This window comes from Phalacrocorax carbo, chromosome 3 (genome assembly GCF_963921805.1).
Source record: "Phalacrocorax carbo chromosome 3, bPhaCar2.1, whole genome shotgun sequence".
In the NCBI taxonomy this organism is placed as follows: Eukaryota; Metazoa; Chordata; class Aves; order Suliformes; family Phalacrocoracidae; genus Phalacrocorax; species Phalacrocorax carbo.
Genome location: NC_087515.1, coordinates 8,534,816 through 8,549,018, shown reverse-complemented (window position 1 = coordinate 8,549,018; position 14,203 = coordinate 8,534,816). Strand labels below are relative to the sequence as shown.

The following is a 14,203-nucleotide window of genomic DNA, read 5'->3' as shown; positions in this document are numbered from 1 at the left end:
CTGAGGGCCAGCCTTAGCAGTAAAGACCGAGGCAAAGAAGGCATTCAGTAACTCCACCTTCTCTGCATCCTGCATTACCAGGCCCCTTCCTTGCTCAGGAGTGGGCCGACTGTATCCCCAGTCTGCCTTCTACTGCCGATATATTTAAAGAAGCCCTTCTTGTCATCTTTGACATGCATTGCCAGATTTAATTCCAAGTGGGCCTTGGCCTTCCTCATCGCATCTCTGCATACCCTGACAACATTCCTATATTCCTCCCAAGTGGCCAGTTCCTTTTTCCACATACTGTGAACCTCCTTCTTCCATTTGAGTTTCTCTAGAAGCTCTTTACTCATCCATGTGGGTCTCCTGGCTCCCTTGCCTGACTTCTTTCTCCTGGGGATGCACCAATCTTGAGTTCAGAGGAAGTGGTCCTTGAATACTGTCCAGCTCTCTTGGACACCCCTGCCTTCCAGAGCCCTAGCCCATGGGATTCCTCCTAGCAGGTCTTTGAAGAGGCCAAAGTTGGCCCTCTTGAAGTCTAAGGTTGTAACCCAACTCATAGCCCTGCTTCTACCACGCAGTATCCTGAACTCAACCATCTCATGGTCACTGCGGCTAAGGCTACACCCAACTTTCACATCCTCAACCAGCCCTTCCATGTTTATTAGGATAAGGTCGAGCAGCACATCTTGCCTCATTGGCTCCTCCACCGCTTGCATCAAAAAATTGTCCTCGATGCTCTGCAGGAACCTTCTGGATCGTGCATGGCTCGCCGTGTTGCTTTTCCAGCGAATATCAGGGTGGTTGAAGTCCCCCATGAGGACCAGGGCCTGAGATTGTGAGGCTACTTCCAGCTGTCTGTAGAAGGCTTCATCAGCTTCCTCTTCTTGATCAGGCGGCCTGTAGCAAACGCCCACAACTTTCTGTAGTAGGTTACCCTGGTCTAGCTAATGGAGTATAGGATTTGGGAACAAACTGGAACTATTATTACCATCATTATTATTTTACAGATTCTAAACATATATTACTGTTTTGAATACTGTTTCTTCTCTTGGAGGGTTTGAATTTGACAAGTAAGGCTTATTTAGCCTCCAGAGATCATTCCGCAAACTACTGTAGTAAGGGTAGAATGTCATGTGTGGTGACACTAGTTTACTTACTGCTGCCGACCTTAGCTTTAATCTGGTTAGAAAGAAGCAGTGGGGTAACTCACTGGGCTTTTGAGAGCTTACGTGAGTCGAGTGGATAGAAGAGTGAGGGGAGGAATGAAGATGCCCTTTCACACACACGTCCTCTTTGAAGAGTTTTTGCCTGCAAAAATGAACAATTCTGACCAATACGACTGCCAAAGCAAGCAGTGTTTTATTTTCATTATCAGGGCAATGTAAAATGGCATTTCTTAAAGAATTTCAGATGTCATCACACTATTTTTCTTTTTTACTTTGGCCACAAAGGAAACACTGTGGCCTAGATTCATGCTGGTGGACACAGGGAATAATTGCAGTAAAATGTGGTGTAGCAAACCTCTGGAAAAGGAGACAAAATCCTAGAGTGTTTACACATATGGGATAGACATTCTTTTCTCTGATTAAAGAAGTTAGTTTTTCCACGAGACCTGTCACAAAGCCCTTATTTCATCATGAATCAGTGCACATTCAGGATGCAAACACAGGCTCAGAAATGTATGGCACATTGCTGATAAGGAAGGGGAGAAAAGAAAAGGTTAAGTCTTTGAAACAAATTGGCTAATTCGGCAAATAAAAAGCCTGGTTAGGGAGCAGCGCAGAACTCAATGAATACCCGGGGAACTGCCTCGCAGAATCAACAGGTGCTAGATAGCCCATCAAACAATATCTTCCGTCCACTCCCCCCAATAATTTGCCAGCGGAAACAAGTGAGGTGATGTTTTCTTTGCTATTTATCTGGCTCCCTGCATTCAGAGCTGTATGGTTAGTACCTGGGAGACATATGGTTTGAAACACAAACCCAGCTGAAATTGGTAAGAAAGGCAGGCTGAAGATGCCCTCCAAAGGATGAAAAAGACATGCCATATGTCTGTCCATTTCACTGTGTAAATACCTACTTCCACCAAAATTAATAGTAAACATTTTTGCTGGTAAATATCTCTATCCATTTATAAGCGATACTTAAACACATCTTTCCATTATCAAGTGCAAACACACCCCTGGAAACTGTATTGCCTCTGTCTTTGTTCATTACAGTACTTAAGCATATCATAAGAATGGCTTTGACTAATGCCATTAATTTGCCTCTTCTATTCTCAATGCTCGCATCCCTCTGCTTTTCTCGCTACTTCTGCATACCTCTAAGGACTCTGAAATCTGGAACAGAAAGAGAAAAGAAAAGACACCTTTTCTGCTGGCATGTGATACTTTTTCTAACTTGAACCCTAGACACAGACTTAAGATAACATTTACAGACAGATTTTAACAATGGCTAAGCAACTATTGCAGAAAATTCAGTACCATTCACAAATAAACTGGCGTAAGAGCCATGTCAAAGCCCTTAAAAAAGCGAAGAACAAGACAGCGGGGACTTTAACCTCAGCTGTTTAACCTGATATTTGGACAGAGCACTGGGCTTCTATTTCTGGTGTGTTGAAGAGCAGTCAGTGGAACATTTTGATATCCAAATTTGGTTTGTCAATGCGTTTAGCCAAATGAACAACTAGTGCTTTGGATCTCATTATTGCATGTCTGAACACTGTAAATCAGGAGTGGTAGTTCAGTTGTACTATGAGGAGCCTTGCTTTTAATATGATTGTTTATACAATACTTAACATTGCTCATGGACACTATAATCAGATTAATTGTAGGCACAGAACATCGAAGCAGTGCAAAAATAAAACTGACAACTTCTTTCTAAATATTTTCTCCAATTTATTTTTTCCCCTGTGTTTTGAATTATATTTGTAACATAGTTACAGTTATTTTTTTCTAAAATACGTTGCAGTACGTGTCATACCAAAGAGAACATTTCTCTGGAATCTAATTTGAACTAAGACACTCCCACAGAGACGAAGATGCTTTCAAGCTGAAGGGAAAGATAACATTTCAAGCTGCGTATCAGGATCTTTGCACAGCTCTAAAAACATCCAAAAGAGAGAAAAATTTTGTATGGCTATTTTTTGAAGTTAAGTTTTTAAAACAAAACATCCTCAAACAGCTTAAGAAGAAGAACTGGTTTTTATGTGTTCAGTAAATTAACAACTCTAGGCTAGTCCATATGAAAACAATGGGAACAACATCCAATGCAGGTCACCACAAACTTTTAGTTACTTCTCTGAAGTCAAGTATTTAAAAGGTATGTGCAGGAACAAAACTTACCATGGACAAGGAAGAGAAGTAGTATACATCATGTTTCAGATGACTGTAAATCATCCAACCGGTAGCCCATTATGCCATACGCTGATGAAAGATTTTGCCATAACCATCAAGATCTTAAACAAAAAAAAAAAACAAAACAAAAAAAACACACAGAAGATAATCAGACATTAAAATAGGGAAAACTGTGTGTTCCTTATTTAAAATACAATTCCACTGCTCTTTAATTATACTTGTAAAAAGAGAGTTAGAAAAGAGCCTTTTGCACACCATCACCATGCAGCAAGAGCTTCTCTTGCAACGACTGCAATGTATTTTGTTCAGGTAGTTCACTTGCAGTTCTGCAGTTTTTTTGGCTTTCAGCTGACTTTTCAGGATTCAGATCTCTTATTCCTTGTTTTAATGATGAAAGTTTTATGCATCAGCATTTTATTCAAAACAACATTTTCAAGCACTACTTTATTTTCCTTTTTTGTTCTTTTATGCAGGACATCACAGTGTAATTTCCACCAAAGCATAAGATCCACACGCCAAAATTAACTACAGAGGTGCATGACGGGGAAACGCGCCACACGTGAGCAGGCGGCCGGGCTGGGCCTGCAGCCTGCCACACGCGTCGGCAGGTAGCTGAAACTCCAACACCCCTAACACAAGGTACGCTGCTTAACTTGGGTTAACACCCATCATCCCATCAACAGTAACATATTCCTATAAATTCCTTGTTTCTATTTCACTAAACATGAAGGCCAGAGTTATACAAAGCTCATTTGAGGATCTGATCTCAAGATTGCATTTTTAAACACAGATGATGGGCAGAAAGGCAAGAAAGGCGAAGGACTGAGAGCAGCCCTGCAGAGAAGGGCTTGGGGGTACTGGTGGATGAAAAGCTGGACATGAGCCGACAATGTGCTCTCGCAGCCCAGAAAGCCAACCCTCTCCCGGGCTGCATCCCCAGCAGCGTGGGCAGCAGGGCGAGGGGGGTGATTCTGCCCCTCTGCTCCGCTCTGGGGAGGCCCCCCTGCAGTGCTGCGTCCAGCTCTGGGGCCCTCAGCACAGGAGGGACATGGACCTGTTGGAGCGGGTCCAGAGGTGGCCACAAAAATGATCCGAGGGCTGGAGCACCTCTCCTGCGAGGCCAGGCTGAGAGAGCTGGGGCTGTTCAGCCTGGAGAGGAGAAGGCTGCGGGGAGACCTTATTGTGGCCTTTCAGTGCTTGAAGGGGGACTGTAGGAAAGATGGGGGCAAACTCTTTAGCAAGGCCTGCTGTGACAGGACAGGGGGTGATGGCTTTAAACTAAAGGAGGGTAGATTTAGACTGGATATAAGGAAAAGATTTTTTACAGCAAGGGTGGCGAAACACTGTCCCAGGTTGCCCAGAGAGGTGGTTGATGCCCCACCCCTGGAAACATTCAAGGTCAGGTTGGACGGGGCTCTGAGCGACCTGATCTAGTTGAAGCTGTCCCTGCTCACAGCAGGGGGGTTGGACAGGGTGGCCTCTAAAGGCCCCTTCCAACCCAAACCATTCTGTTCTATGATTCTGTGAAAGGTGGGCTCCAGGACAAGTGGCTGCATACCACAGAGGTAAAAGCTGACAGAGTTTCAATGAATAACAGATAAAGTCAGCAATTTTCAGCAATCTTGTTTTCTCCTAATAAATCCTTAGTAGAGCTTCCTGATTTTTTTTTTTTTACAGAATCGTTCTTTCATGGCTCCTCCAAATTCCCAGAAAGTGCAGCTACTTAAACTGAAAACTACTTCAAACTGAAAATCTGGCAAATTTGGGTTTGTTTTGGGTTTTAGGTTTTGAGGGTTTTTTTCCCTCAAAGCAAAAAGGGTTGTGAGAGTTCTACCAGTCTTGAAGCATCCCATTTCTGTAGTTTCAGATTTAAATATTTCTTCTCAGAAGAGGCTTTTTCTTTCAGTTATATTTAATGTCAAATTTTACATTAAAAGAAAGTCAAGACTAGAGTGAAAGTGTGATCCCAGCATGGTGGTTCCTCTTTCATGCAACATTTTGAAAGTGGGGGTTCCAAAACACATTTTTCATGAGATACAGAATGAGATTTCAAAGATCTCTCTGAAGTAGGGTTTTACATTTTCCATATAACTGCAGAGATCTTAAAAGCTAGGGAATTGATTTTCTCTTCACCTTTAATGAGAAAAGCTTAGGTAAAATGAATATAATTTTCTGACCATTTTCTGCAGATTATTTTTGTCTGCAATCAGTCCCACTTTTGCCCCTTTCTGCTGAAATTCTACATCTAAATTCTGTTAATAAGCTTAAGGGCAGCTACCTGACCCTTCCAAACATTTAACCTTTCTGGTCTGCCTTTCTTATCTAAAACCCATTAGAAATGCTGAATTACAGGTTCAGCCAAGTGACATGTAACTGTATGAAAATTGGATGGGTAGAAAATGTCATCACACAAATTCACTATAACCAACTCTTATCCAGATTTATTTTACACAGGAAATAAACTCTTAATTCACCTAAATATGAGAATATTTTGTCATGGTGGAGACCTGCATGAAAGTCAAAACAAATATGCTTAGGAAAAGGCATTCTCCTCACATACAATAGTTTTTGATGTGCGTGATATTCTAAACACTTTTCTGTATTTGTTTTCTAATTCTGTTTCAAAGGACAAAATTACCTATTTTCAAGTATAGTCAGGCTTTGTTCAGGCAATCAGCAACTTTAAGCAGATGCTACACCAAGCTACTTACTGCTGCTATTGTTCACCTCCCCAGTGCCTTTTCAACACAAGGGAACACGAGTGGGGAATTGGTCCAACTCAAAAATAACTTGTCAAAACTTTTTTTATTTTTAAGGGCGGGTTTGTTTCCCGCACTCAGTTTTCCACTTGGCTACAAAACAGCAATGGCGTAGTTCACGAGGTAGCTCAGGGGTAGGCACAGAAAGGAGAAGATAAACTGCTTAACCTGCTACTCCTGAAATGCATGTCAAATTGCACCCTTGATTTGAGAAATATTTTATCGGTGAAGACAGTATTTCTATGAATACATTAGTATTTTAACCCAGTATTGCAAGTTCACAGCTTTGCTATGTCAATGTATTATGCAGTACAAACTTCTAAAATTCAGGGCTTTCTAAAGACAAAATTAAATTAAAATAAAATGTGAAAAATTTCAAACAGAACTGATAGGGTTATTTGAGGTCTTTTACAGGATATTCCTTTTCTCCCCTCAAAGTCTGCAAGAACCAATATCTTTATGATAAGCTCTTCCCATAAATTATTTAGACAAAGTGATCAGTTTGTTATTTTATTCAAATTACTTTATTTTCATCATTTCCAGCTCTGAACTTATGAAAGGGCATCAGGTGGGCCCTGCCAAGACAGTGAGGTGGGTAATCAGATAATCAGTTTTTCCCCTACATTGCTCCTTGAACTGGTTTAGACTCCATTGAATGACTTCCAGGTGATTAAAGGACAAAAAAAAACAAAACAAAACAAAAAAAAACCCCACCCCATGCCCCAAAACCCCAAACAACAACAACAAAACAACTAGAAAAAATCTTTAAGGTCTGTGGGAGCAGGGTTTATGTTTAAGAAACTGTGAGGAGACAATTTTCCACTCTCCTAGTTCTTTCCTCTGAAAGAATGAAAATTAACATGAGAACTCTTTTTTATATCAGCACACGCTTTCCTTTCCACTAAAGCAGTATCTTCCCCAAAATTTTCACAAACTTCAAATATTCTTCTTTGCGGCGTGAGAAGCTGTAGAACGTAGAAAGCCATCAGTGTGCACAGTGAACACTGGTCAGATAACTGCTGCAGTCACATTATAATTTCTGACTAACTACACCTTTGTTTAAATAATCACACTGATATAACTTGAGGTAAACTTGTGGTTAAAGTAAATGCACTCTATTTTATATGTCAATGGACTAGTTACACACACGATCAATCACTGCGTCTGAAAGGCAAGCGACGCATTGACTAACGGCTGTGAAGTGCGAAGTTACTAAAACATTTTAACAGAAGCCCCTGACCATCATTCCCTCATACCAGTGAGGGCTTTGTCTTGCAGGACTAGATTCCCAAGCTGCTCTTAAGGATGCTCTAGTGACTAACTTTAAAAGCTGGAAATGCTGTTTACACATTCTGCTGACCGCTTTAATCCTTCAAGAAGACATCTGCAGAGACAAAACAATACAAGTTTTGGCCTTCCTGTGGTATTTTGACAGCCCATAAAATTCAAAGCCATAAAAGACTTTGAGGCTTTTAAATACTTTAAGAATATGAAGGAAAAATAAACCTTGCAAGGATTAAAATTGTTATTTTTTTTTAGTACACTCAAAACCAAATAAGATAGTATTCAGAATATAGAAACTTTTGAAAGAAGCTACTAAATATTAGTGAAAGTTACAAAACACCTGAAATGCAAACAACTAAAAATCTGCTCATCGCAGCCAGTCTTGATCTCTTCCCAGCACTTAAGTGGCACAGGTGGACAGTAAGATTTTATTTGCAACTTCACTTCTGGACACAAAACATCTGGTGGAAGTTACAGCCGCACCTACAACTCCATGAAAAACACTGGTCCCTGTGCATCAGCATTATATAGGGACCGCACGCCCCTGCAGCCAGCCCCCTGCAGCCAGCAGTGCCCCAGCACAGGTATAGGGACTGGCACCAGTAACCACCTCCAGCATGAAGGGCAGCCTGCTCCAAGAGCAGAGGTTCTAAGGTCAGTACAATACAAAAAGACTCAGATAGTCTTTAAGGATGAAGAAAATATTTTATCCTGGATTCCTGTCTCAGAGATGTGGAGCCAGTTTTAGGCTGTACGTATGTCTCTCTGCCATCTCCACAAAAGCCTTTCTAAAAAAGGGCAATTTCCCGAGTGTCCCATACAGCTATATAAGTACGCAGATGGAACATGAATCTGCAATTGATTTCATTAATTATAAAAGTTGCTTTGAAGAAAGCGAACGTTATCAACAGAAGTAGTTTGCAAGTGGTGTTCTCTACCGAAATCTAAGCTGTCATTTCAACAAAGGCAAAGGGTTTTTTCTTAACAAGCAACCTGCACTGAAAACTAATTAAAAACCACAGGTGTTTTGTGTGTATTTCACAATCAATGAAAGGGTAATCTCGAATAGCTAACTGCAAGTGGCTTGGACAGATAAAAATACATGAGTCACCCACGCACCCTTTACAGTGAGGTTATACAAGCCTGTCCCAGTGCTGCTCACCTGCAGGGGCAGAGCGGCGTGCAGGCACTCCTGCAGTGGCTGCCTCTGCTCCTCTGCACGCATCCCCCTGAGCCAAAATGCATATTTAGTATTAGATACATACTTAGTTGTTGGATCCATCAATTTTCACTCAAAGTGTATCACAGAGGAGAACAATTTGTGTACCTATACCTCTAATTCTACACATCATTCTTGACCCTTATTCTTTTTTTAAATCAGCCAAGCCCACAGTTACTACCTGGTATAACGTAACAAAAAGAAAACACAAAAACCCAACAGTTCTGCGCGCTACACACTGTGCAGACCAGGACACACACACTGTATAAATGTACAGAAGTGCTAAAGAGCTTTCATGATAAAACACTCAAACAGCTTGTTTTAAACCATTGACTATATTCCAACTGATTGCTATTTATACAGTTTATTTAAATGAAAACTTCTCATTAGGTTTGGTTATGCTAAAATTTGCATCAATGACATGCTAAATGCCAACTGTTTATTATAACACACTGAAGAATAACAATATATTAATTTTTTACAGCAGGAAGAGAAACTGGATGCATTTGCCTCCTTATAATGAACAGAACTGGATCATACCCAAATGACAAACGTTTTGGCCCCTGGCAACTATTGTAACTGTTGTTTTAATCAAACTTGTTTAATGTTACGAATATGCAATATTTAAAAACTGTGGAGTAGCATATTATTGCTTGAAACTCTCAAGTTTGTTTTAACAGTAAGACCTTATAACCACAATGTCTAATAAGTACTGATAAAGTGCTTTCGAGTCCTTATACAAACTCTACTACCCACTGGCCTATTTTCAAATTGTAACCAATTCAGCTTACGCTTACAACAACAACAAAAAAAATCTACTGCTCAGAGGCCAAAGAATATGATTTTCCATTAAAATGCTATTTTCAAAAAAGAAAAAAGTCAAGAAAAAGATAAATGTAATGAAGCTACATTTGGATCACAGTTAATTAAAAGTACATCTGGCAGCATGCATTGTTCAAAAAAATTGTGATTTTATGAAGAATTTACATGTTGGGGGCTGACCTACTGGAAAGCGGCTCTGTTGAGAAGGACCTGGGAGTGCTGGTGGACAGCAAGGTGACCCTGAGCCAGCAATGTGCCCTTGTGGCCAAGGCGGCCAACAGTATCCTGGGATGCATTAAAAGGAGGGTGGCCAACAGCTCAACAGAGAGGTTATCCTCCCCCTCTACTCTGCCCTGGTGAGAACACATTTCGAGTGCTGTGTCCAGTTTTGGGCCCCCCAGTTTAAGAAGGACATGGAACTGCTTGAGCAAGTCCATTGGAGAGCTACAAAGATGATCAAGGGACTGGAGCATCTCCCTTGTGAGGAAGGGCTGAGAGACTTGGGTTTGTTCAGCCTGGAGAAAACTGAGGGGGGATTTCATCAACGCCTATAAATATCTAAAGGGTGGGTGTCAGGACGATGCGACTAGGCTCTCTTCAGTGGTGCCCAAGGACAGGACAAGGGCAATGGGCACAAGTTGGAACACAGCAAGTTCCAGCTAAACATGAGAAAAATCTTTTTCCCTGTGCGGGTGCCAGAGCAGGGGCACAGGCTGCCCAGGGAGGCTGTGGAGTCCCTTCCCTGGAGACATTCAAACCCCACCTGGATGTGTTCCTGTGCCCCCTGCTCTGGGTGTGCCTGCTCAAGCAGGGGGGGTTAGACAAGACAATCTCCAGAGGTCCCTTCCAACCCCTGCCAGTCTGTGATTCTATGAATTTTCACAAAGAATTAGCTGATACTAACTTTTCAAACAATAGGTTTTCAATCTCAGGAAAGAAGGACTATTTACCTGTGATCTCTGAACAGTGAATAATGCTTGTAGTAGAGCAAGTGAAACACTGAAACAGATTTTACACTTCTTTTGCATCTTTTTTTGCTTTTTTCTCCATAACGAACCCCGACCTTACTACATGCTTGTTTAGTGTTTGCAATGCATTTAAGGTTGTTTGTCTCAACATTTCAGCAGTGTTATATGTATAAAATTATGTATGATTTTACAGTAGTTTATTTTAAAATAAAAATTCTAGTAACAAATTACTGATGAACAGTGTCAATTTGGTTTGAAATTTAGGCAGTACTCCACATAGTCATTAGTGGTATCTATTATTTCTGACATTTATTCTTTAGAAGTATTTGGATGAACATTTTGCTTAATTTCCCATTCAAACCTTGGTCTTCATTTAGGCCAGATCTGCATGAAGCCTCACAATGCTATGTGAATATTTGTCTGCACGTTTTTTAAGGTCTTTGTGGGGAAAAATACCTGTTTCCCTGCTGTAAGGGAACAGAACAGAGGAACCGACATGTCAGTTTATATCAACAGGTTCTGAGTATCACTTCTTATATGCATGGTAATAAACTGAGCATATGATATAATCTGAGTATAATTTTTAAAAGGTGTGTCATTTTAAAAAAAATTTCCTCCTAAACCAGTCCATGAACTTCTCTTGTCACTCACTCTCTTCCATTAGCAGGACAATCAGGCAAAGAAATAGGGCTAATGTATTTCCTGTGAGAGAGCTCAGTTCTGAGCAAATATGTAACAAAAATGTGACAGTCATTCTTCAGCACTGCAGTGCACATCCTTTCTATGATGCAAGATTAACTTTCAGAGCAATATACAGTCTCTAACAGATTCCTGACCAGTGGACGTCAGGAACAACTGTGCTCTGTCTCTGTCAACTACCTATTTCTTCTTTTTAAATTAGAGGAATAGCTTCATATTTCTTTTCCCTTTGCAGAAAAGAGCTGACCCACCAGAATATTTTTGCCATATCAGCAACAGAAAGGAGATGTTAAATTTAAAAATACTGCTTCTCAACACATTTAAATTCTGTGAACAGTCATTGATACTGCTTGGCAAAGCAAGTATTTGTATCTTCATATTCTATGAACCAAATAACATTCTGGGGAAGTACAGTTGTTCCTGCGCAGTCTGTTGTGCTACACAACAGTTCAAACCAAACCCAACTTTTTCTGTACTGTTATTTCATCACCTTTTGCCTGTGTGAGATACGAATAAAGTAGGAGGGCAATGAATAAAGTCAAAATTGATGTTAGGCAGATAGTCTACCACCTTACAATAACAGTTCATTAAAAAAACAAGATCAAAAGAAAATTACTCTTTATCCAGGAAAGAATCCTTAACCAGGATTGACTGTGGATGGAGACCGAGAGCAGAACACTGTTCCCTTAACCGTGAGGTCAGCTTATCCTCACACAGCAACAACACGGTTGTGCTTAGAACATGCCCACAGAACTAATCCTTTAATGAACTGGTGTTAATTAACAATAAACCTCTAAATATGCCATCCACATCATCATTGTGGAAAAAATAAAGTGTCACATACCACCTATATTATATTGTAATACAACCTGCCTAGGAGAAATGAGGTTGGAACATTTCATGGCACCTCCTCCTTGATGCACGTCAACACCAGCAGTGATTCAGAAGTGAGGGGATGACCAACTGTTTTTAACCTCCTTCAGAAGGGTCATTCACCCTTCTCTTCGCTGGTACGTAGGACATGTACGTAGGTATGTAGGACATGTACGTAGGACACCCAACTTGGTGCAGCAAATACCTACTATACACACTAACTGGGATTACAAAATATGAAAACAGTCCCAGTTTCTTGGGAGCAAAGATAACATTTAAGATGTGGAGGAAAGAAAGCAGCCATCTCAGAGTCTGTGCATTACAGGATGAAGTCTTACTATATGAGGTAATTTAAGCAGTCAGTAATTGACCATTATACAGTGCACAGAGCGATGTTAACCATGAGTTATAAATAAAACTGTTCAACTGCCTTTCCATTCACGGCCTTCCTATCAGCTGCATTAGTTGTCCTCACCTGGCAACTTTTAATGTTACATGTTTGCCTAGTGTTCATTAGTTGCGTATCCCTTATGGTTACACAGTCATGTATCTGGTTGCTCTAAAGACTTCCTCTAGGACCCCAGATCTTGTTCAATGTTTTCTTCTACAGGTGCAGGTTTGAAATGCTGATTCCTCCCTTCCCCCATCCCCCCAAAAATGCAGTGAGAAGGAGAAAAAAAGTTGCACTTCAGAATATCTGCATCATCTAAACTGAAGAAAAAACTCGGTAGGGGCAGTGCGGGGAAATGGGTTATTGCAAAATTGAAAGATTTGAGGATTACTGGCAAGACAAACTTCCCTGGGAGTTTTTCTTTCAGCAATACACAGCATAGTCAAATATGTTGCCAAAACTTCACATCCTGCTCTGCTGACTAGCAATAAACAGGTACTGAGCTCTCAACTCCTCTGTGCACTGGTGCTGCTTTTTGCTAAACCTTACTACCAGCTAAAGCATGGCCAGCATTTATGCACTTACAAAGGTACAGTCAAGCATCAGTCAAAAACCCTCAGGGATCTTCCAGTTAGAGATTCAAGCTAGAAACATACCGGCACTTCTCAAAGGATGCAGCAGATATCACTGGAGGGGGGATTAAAAAAAAAAAAAGACTTTTAAAAACTAGTTGAGAAGTTGAAAAGTGTCAATACTGTACCTCACTTACCTTGTACATGGGTGAGTTACTGAATATTTGAAGTGTTGCTTTACCCTGAAGCTTGCTAGTGATGCTCTAAGCAATTCACAGGCTGCCTGTTTAGAGCAGCAGGTTTGGGGAGAGGGAAGGTTAGAACCTCAAATTTGGGAATATAGGGACCAGCAAACTACTCTGTCTCTTGGGGAAGGGAGCCAGCTGGCCCATTTGTCAGAGCTTTTTCCTCTGGTGAATCAAAAACAATAATGGAGATACCAGAGGCATAATCAGCAAGTCGTCTTCTCTTTGCTAGAAGAATTGTATTGGAAGTAGCATCCTGAAAGTACAGGGAAAATTACAAGACATGGGAAGAAAGGAGAGTTAGAAAGTTTCATTATATTTATTTTTCTGTGAAAATACTGTATAGCAAAATTTCTAAGGAATGAGTAATTCTGCTATAATGAGTAAGATGTATAAAGTTCAAAAAGCTTTGAGGTAACAGAGAATATCCATTAGTTCACAATATATGCAGCTCTTTATACTGCTGAGCAAATTAGTTCAGCAGATGTCATCTGTTATTAAGGCATAAGTACATATTGTACAAACCCCAGATAGTCAAGTTATATTACCAATTTTTCTATGGGTGATAAAATCCGATGTTTAAAACCCTATTTCTATTACTGTTTTGGCATAATTCTTATTGTAACTTAACTCCAGGCAACAAAAAAAAAAAAAAAAAAAAAAGAAAATAAGAAAGAAAAATTCAACAAGCTTTTCCCTCAAAATTAACACTGCTTCCAGTGTTATTAGAAAAATCTGAATATTCTTTTTCTACATTACTCCTGGTCTGTGTTATTATAGTGTCTAGGAAGGTCCTTTCTGGGGGAAATAAGAGGAGACTGGCAATATTTTTTCTGCTAATAAGATATAAACAAATAAGAAAGAATTTTGATACTGCAAGGATGTACTGTACTTTGGTATGTGGTAGCTTTATTAGTAATAATTATGAGAATAAGCTACTCACCAAAATCATTAAAGAGAGATTAAAGGTTTACGCTAAACCTATAAAAGCTATGACCTGAGGGCTAACCTTCAGATATTAAAAAAGCTT

At 40.2% G+C, this 14,203-nt stretch overlaps 1 protein-coding gene across 4 annotated transcripts in view; it reads right to left on the bottom strand.

The window, feature by feature from the left end:
- CHRM3 (cholinergic receptor muscarinic 3) overlaps window positions 1-14,203 on the bottom strand; it is a 291,335-nt gene that overhangs the window by 199,438 nt on the left and 77,694 nt on the right. For 2 of the 4 annotated variants that reach the window (XM_064445767.1, XM_064445769.1), the window contains exon 2: window positions 3,330-3,442. The exons of the other annotated variants lie outside the window; for them this stretch is intronic. The gene's annotated coding sequence lies outside the window, so the exon portion shown is untranslated. The remainder of the gene's footprint in view (window positions 1-3,329; window positions 3,443-14,203) is intronic. 4 annotated transcript variants of the gene reach the window in all.